Source organism: Lissotriton vulgaris, chromosome 1_2 (genome assembly GCF_964263255.1).
Source record: "Lissotriton vulgaris chromosome 1_2, aLisVul1.2, whole genome shotgun sequence".
NCBI classification, from domain to species: Eukaryota; Metazoa; Chordata; class Amphibia; order Caudata; family Salamandridae; genus Lissotriton; species Lissotriton vulgaris.
The window spans coordinates 75,142,550-75,148,549 of NC_141686.1; positions in this window are offsets into that span (position 1 = coordinate 75,142,550).

A 6,000-nucleotide genomic window follows, 5' to 3' on the forward strand; every position below is an offset into this window, starting at 1 on the left:
TCTTCTTGGGGGCGTAGCCTAGCGGCGAAGCAAGATGGCCGCAAGCTAAGGACTCTCCGGATCCACCCTCTTCTCCCACATCTAACATCTATCTGTTCAACATATCCGTAGTACGAGGTCAGAATCAGCTGTCGGAGGACCGGTGTGTCGTGTCCCAACCCACACATACACGTGGACACTGACTTCTAGTTAGGAGCTCTTTATTGATGCTTCTTACTTGGTCCCCGTCCCTACTCTAACTGCCCTTTCCTGTTCCTGACCCCACCTCTTCCCCTCAGCCCACCTAGCTCCTCCCACCCCAACTACTAGACCGTCAACACTATAACATCTCCCCCCTCCTTAACAAAACAGCAAAGTGAAGTTAGTCCATTTCAACAATCAGTCTCTTTGGAGGCTGTACCTGGCGTCGTGGGCGCCCCGGGGTGGACACAGCGGTCTCGACCACGGGTTCTGGCTCCATGCAGGGTGCAGAGTCAGGTGTGCCTGTTTCTGGGTGGTTAGAGTTCTCCGGCACGGAGGCAGGGGGCGTGCAGTCACGCTTCTCAGGAGGGCACTTCTTAAAGTGGGATGCGTTCCGGGTGACCCGCCTGTTCTCTGACTCCGCGGTCACCATTGTGCCTTTCTGCTGCACAACTGTAAGAGGTTCATTTTTGAAGCGACAGTCGGTTTTCTGGCGCTGTTCCTGTTTAACAAGGACTCTGTCGCCCTCCTTGAGGGAAGGGGATCGGGCCCTCCGTTTGAGATCAGCATGTTCCTTCATCTTCTCCTTGTGATATCGATCTGTTGCAGCCATGTCTTTGATCTGATGGTCTGAGAGGGGCCTCCTCAGTGCGCCTTCCCAGGTAGGGATCCGAGTTCTTGGTGTCCTCCCGAGCATGAGAGTGGCAGGGCAGACACCCGTCGTGGAGTGAGGGGTGGTTCGATATGCGCAGAGGACTTCATTCAATGCGGCTTGCAGGTCCTTTTTCTCGGCAGTGGCCTGTTGGAAGGTTTTCTTGATGGTGGACATGAAACGTTCAACAGTTCCATTGGCTTGTGGCCAGAGCGGGGTGACCTTGCGGTGGTGGAAGTCCATCTGTTTCGCGAAGTCACTGAATTCGTGCCCGTTGAATGGGGGCCCATTGTCCGTCTTGATGATTCTGGGAACACCCCAGGTTGCAAAGACTTCCTCAAGTACTTTGAGGGTACAGGCGGCATTGGTGGACGGGATGAATTGAGCCACTGGAAACCGGGAATATTCATCTACAATGGCGATCACATATTTCCCTGACTGCAGGGGCCCGTAGAAATCCATTGCAACTTCTTGCCATACGCCGTCAGGTAGCGGGGTCATTTGGAGCGGTGCCGGCGGTGTGCTGGGACCAGTTAGCTGACAGGGATGACAGTCCTTCAGAGTGGCTTCGACTATCTGGTCTAGAGCAGGGAACCAGACACGCTCTCGGAGCGCCCTCTTGGTGGAGACGACCCCACGATGACCTTCATGAGCTAGATCGACTACGCCTTGCCTGAGGGTGGTCGGGATGACTATCCGGTGGTCTCTTAGAAGAAGGCCATCTTCAGTAATTGAAAGTTCGTCAGCAACGTGTCGGAATGCTTGGAGTTCACTTCTGACATCAGGGTTTTCCTCATCATCTTGCGGATGATGCCTCCACCTGTTGGACAGTATTCGCTTCATTACGATCTGCAGAACGGCGTCTTTGTTGGTTGCTTCGCGGATGGTGTCCATTGGTATGGCTGGGGGGCGAGCATGGTTTGAGACAAAGTGGATGTATTCCTCTGCTATGGATGAAGTCGGTGCTGGAGAGTCTCGGGGGTGGCGAGACATGTAATCAGCAGGGTTGTCACCCTTCCCCGGTTTGTGAATGATCGTAAAGGTGTATTCCTGCAGCCGGAGGCCCCATCGCTCAATCCTGGGGGGCATCTTGCTCTTCGGGTTACCGTATATCGTCACGAGTGCCTGATGGTCAGTAATGAGCGTGAAGTGCTTCCCATAGATGAAGATGTGGAAGTGCTCACACGCCCATACGACCGCCAGGCTCTCTTTTTCAGGCTGAGAGTACTTCCTTTCCGGGTCCGTGAGGCTGCGGCTGGCGTAGGCGATTATCCTCCGTTGGTCCGATTCGTCGTCATATTGGGCCAGGATCGCACCCAGGCCTACGGGACTGGCGTCTACGGTGATCTCTGTTTTGCGTTTGGGGTTGAAGTAGGACAAACAGTCAGACGACTCAACCGCCCGTTTGATGTCTCTGAAGGCACGCTCACAGTCTGAGGTCCACTCAAAGGGCTGGTTGGATTTCGTGAGGAGCCTCAGAGGATGACTTATCGTGGCGTAGTCGCGGATGTAGCGAGCACAGTAACTCGCCATCCCAAGGAAGGAGCGTAGATCATTTACATCCTCAGGGCTCTTGGTATTGTTGAGCACAGCTACCTTGTCGGGATCTGGTTTCATGCCGCTGGATGAGAAAATGTGTCCAAAGAATTTCAGTGTCGATTGATGAAACTCGCACTTGTCCTTATTAAGGGTCAGGTTGGCGTCTAGCAGAGCCCTGCAGACGCGGTCAAGGGCGATGTCGTGTTCTCGGAGGTTGGCGCCATACACCAGAATGTCATCGCTGTAGTTGAGGGAATTTGGAATGTGATGGATGATAAGTCGAATTGTCTCTTGGAAAATTTCAGCCGCTGAGGACACACCGAAACTGAGGCGTTTGTATCGGAAGAGGCCGAGGTGTGTGGCGAACGTGGTGATGGAGCGAGAGCTGTCATCTAGCTCGAGCTGGTGATAGCCCTTGTTGAGGTCTAGCTTGGAAAAGACCGTGGCTCCATTGAGGGCTGTAATCATATCGCTCAGGTGTGGGCCGGGGTGTCTCTCCCTTTCGATTGCCGTGTTCGGCAGGCGCATGTCTACACATAGACGGACTTTCTCGGGGGTCCCTTTTTTTGGCACGACAACTACCGGGGACACCCAGGGAGTGGGTCCTTCGGTGCGTTCTATGATGTCGGCATCCAGAAGGTCTTGCAGCTCTTGAGCCACCGCGGATTGCAGGTGAAACGGCACTCGCCGTGGATGTTGAGCAATGGGCTTGATTCGCTCGTTGATGTGCAGGTGTACTTGCCGGCCCTTTAGTTTGCCTAGGCCCTTGAATAGGGCTGGGTACTTCACAGCATAGTTGGAGCTGTCGTTTATGTTGAAAAGAATGTGGACGAGGCGTAGGCGCTCCGCAGTCGGAAGACTTAGCAGGCAGTCGGCATCAGGTCCCTTGATGACGTGAATGACGGCGGGAATGGTGATATCGCCGTGTGTGAGGGTGGTGTCGAACTTCCCCAGGCATGGGAGTGGTTTCCTCGCCATCCATGTGTATACTCGAACGGGTGCAAAGCGCAGGTGAGGCTTGGGAACCATGCGCTCGTGCTCAGCAACAGAGATGTAATTGAGAGAGGCACCGCTGTCCATGACGAACTTCGCTGCATGATTGCCCACCATGATGTCGAGCCGGGGATAACGGTTGAGCTGATCGTTGTCAGCGATGTTAACATACTCGGTGGTGTAGAACGATCGCCTGGATGAGGAGGATCTGGACTCTCTTGAGGGGGATCGGCGATCCCATCTGGACCGTCTGGACTCACGACTGGAGTGAGACGACGCTGGGGAGTGAGCAGGTTCATCCTGAACGGCTCTGGCGTGGTGCCGCTTGGTTTCTGTCCTTGAAGATCTTGACTGGCTGGTGCGTCGATCAGCACCGCTACGTTGTTCTCGGTGATACTCGCTACACATGACCTCAAAGTGGTTGGATCGTCCGCATTTTCGGCAGCGTTGGCCCATGGCAGGGCACGAGTCAATGTGGGGGTAATCATACCCGCACCTGTAGCACCGTCTGGTGCGTTCGGGTCGTCGGTCTCTCCTCTCTGAGTCTCTTGGCCGGTAATCTGTCCGGCGTCTGGGTGAGAATTTGGATCGGCGTGATCTGTCACGTGGGTTGCCTCGGTAAGCCTGTCGGCCATGTCGTCGGTCGGAGACGCGGTTGGCATGTTCTCGGCTAGTGCTGGGTTTAACTTCGATCTCCGCTGCATTTTCTTCGGCTTGATCATATATTCGTGAGTTCTCCTCGATTTCCGCCAACTCTTGTGGCTTCCTTAGTAGTCTTCGTCTCAGCGACTCTGAGTGGCATCCCGAGATAATTTGAGACTTGATGGCCGCATCTGGGGAGAAGTTTGTGAAGTCGCAGTACTGGGACTGACGCCTTAGTCGGTGTATGAAAGACGTTAGTGGCTCATCCTTGTCCTGGTGCTGTTGGTGAAACTTGTGTCTCTCATAGTCAACGTTTCGTTTGTGCAGGAAACGGTTGTTCAATATGTCCTTTACCTTGACATAAGTGTCGCTATCGGCGGTTGGGATCTCTCGCACTATCTTGCTGATCTCGCGCCCTCCTAGATTGCGAAGGGTTATTATTTTGTCCTCGTCTGACTCGATTCTGGAGCCCTTGACATAGTCCTCAAAATCCTCCAACCATTCCTGCCACTTGAGGCCCATGCTGCTCCCTGTCGTGACTGTCAGGGGTTCTGGCGCTCGCAGATGCGTGCCCTTGATCTCCTTTTCGGCGGGAGCATCCTGTGCGCCTGTCGCGCGATTGTTGGACATCCTGAGGAGGTGATTTCGATCCTGATGCTTGACTCTGGTTGCAGGGGCTGGCGTCCGCTCCCTTCACTTTTGGCGTTTTTTGGTAGACTTTGTAGATGCCAATGCTTGTTTGTTGCAGCTTGCTGCTGTCTTTGCCACTGCTTGTTTGTTGCTGCTTGCTGCTGTGCCTCACGAGCACTGTTCACTAACTGGCGGCTCTTGGCGGTATCCTTTGGGGCTGCCAGGGCTTATTTGAAGAGTTTGCCTGACTCAAAGATGGCCGCCCTCAGTTTCGACAGGGTTTGTCCCTCAAGCTGCCTGACCTTGTAATGGCCGCCTCCTTTGGCACAACACGAGGTTCCTCTCCCTCTCCGGGCACACACACTCGGTATTGGGGAGCTCACAGCTGAGCTGGGCCGACCTCCGCTCTCACAGCGCGTTCAGGTAAGGACTGCTTGTCCGGCGCTGGTCTCGCGCACTGCCTGCCGCTTGTCTAGCTTCTGCTGTCCCTGGCCGATTTAGCGCCGGCTTCTGTGCGGGGCCGCGCGTGTCTGGGGCTCTCCTCTCGCCTTCGCAGCACAGCGGGCTCACCTGGGCAGTGTCGGAGTGAGTCTCCGGCCCCTTGTCAGTGTCGACACACTGTGGGCTCGTCAGCGCGTCCAGCGCGGTCGGCGTTTGGCGCTCTTCACTCGGCGCCTCTTTTGCCGCGTTTTCTGCGCTCCGATTCAGCGCTCTTCAGGACACCTCAGCGCTCGCTCGCTGGGTCGCCGCGTTTCTCCTCTACCCTCTTCCACCTGCGAGGGGAGATCAGGCCACTCCTGGGGGGCCGCAGGGCTACGTTGCAGCGGAGCGCGCTCCACGCTGCAGGACGGGGCACTCGTGACGTGGGGTTTCTTCACATCCCACCCTCGTCGCCAGCTGTCGTGTCCCAACCCACACATACACGTGGACACTGACTTCTAGTTAGGAGCTCTTTATTGATGCTTCTTACTTGGTCCCCGTCCCTACTCTAACTGCCCTTTCCTGTTCCTGACCCCACCTCTTCCCCTCAGCCCACCTAGCTCCTCCCACCCCAACTACTAGACCGTCAACACTATAACACGGTGGAACTCACCGAGCCTAAGATCAAGGCAATCGGAGCAGTATAGCCTGCGGCCGAGGGTGAGCCGGGACCCAGAGTGATCGGGTGCCCCGGATCGACGCCAATCTAGAGGCCTGTGCCCGGCGTTTCCGGGAACTCAGGTCGGCTGAATCATGGAGGAGCAGCAGCGGCCATCCTGGGGAGGGGGATCCCTGCCGCAGGGCTGGTGTGGCGGTGTACCCCCCCCCCCCGGCGTACATCGATGTGATCGGCCGTTAAGGCTACAGCCAGTAAATATCCCGGA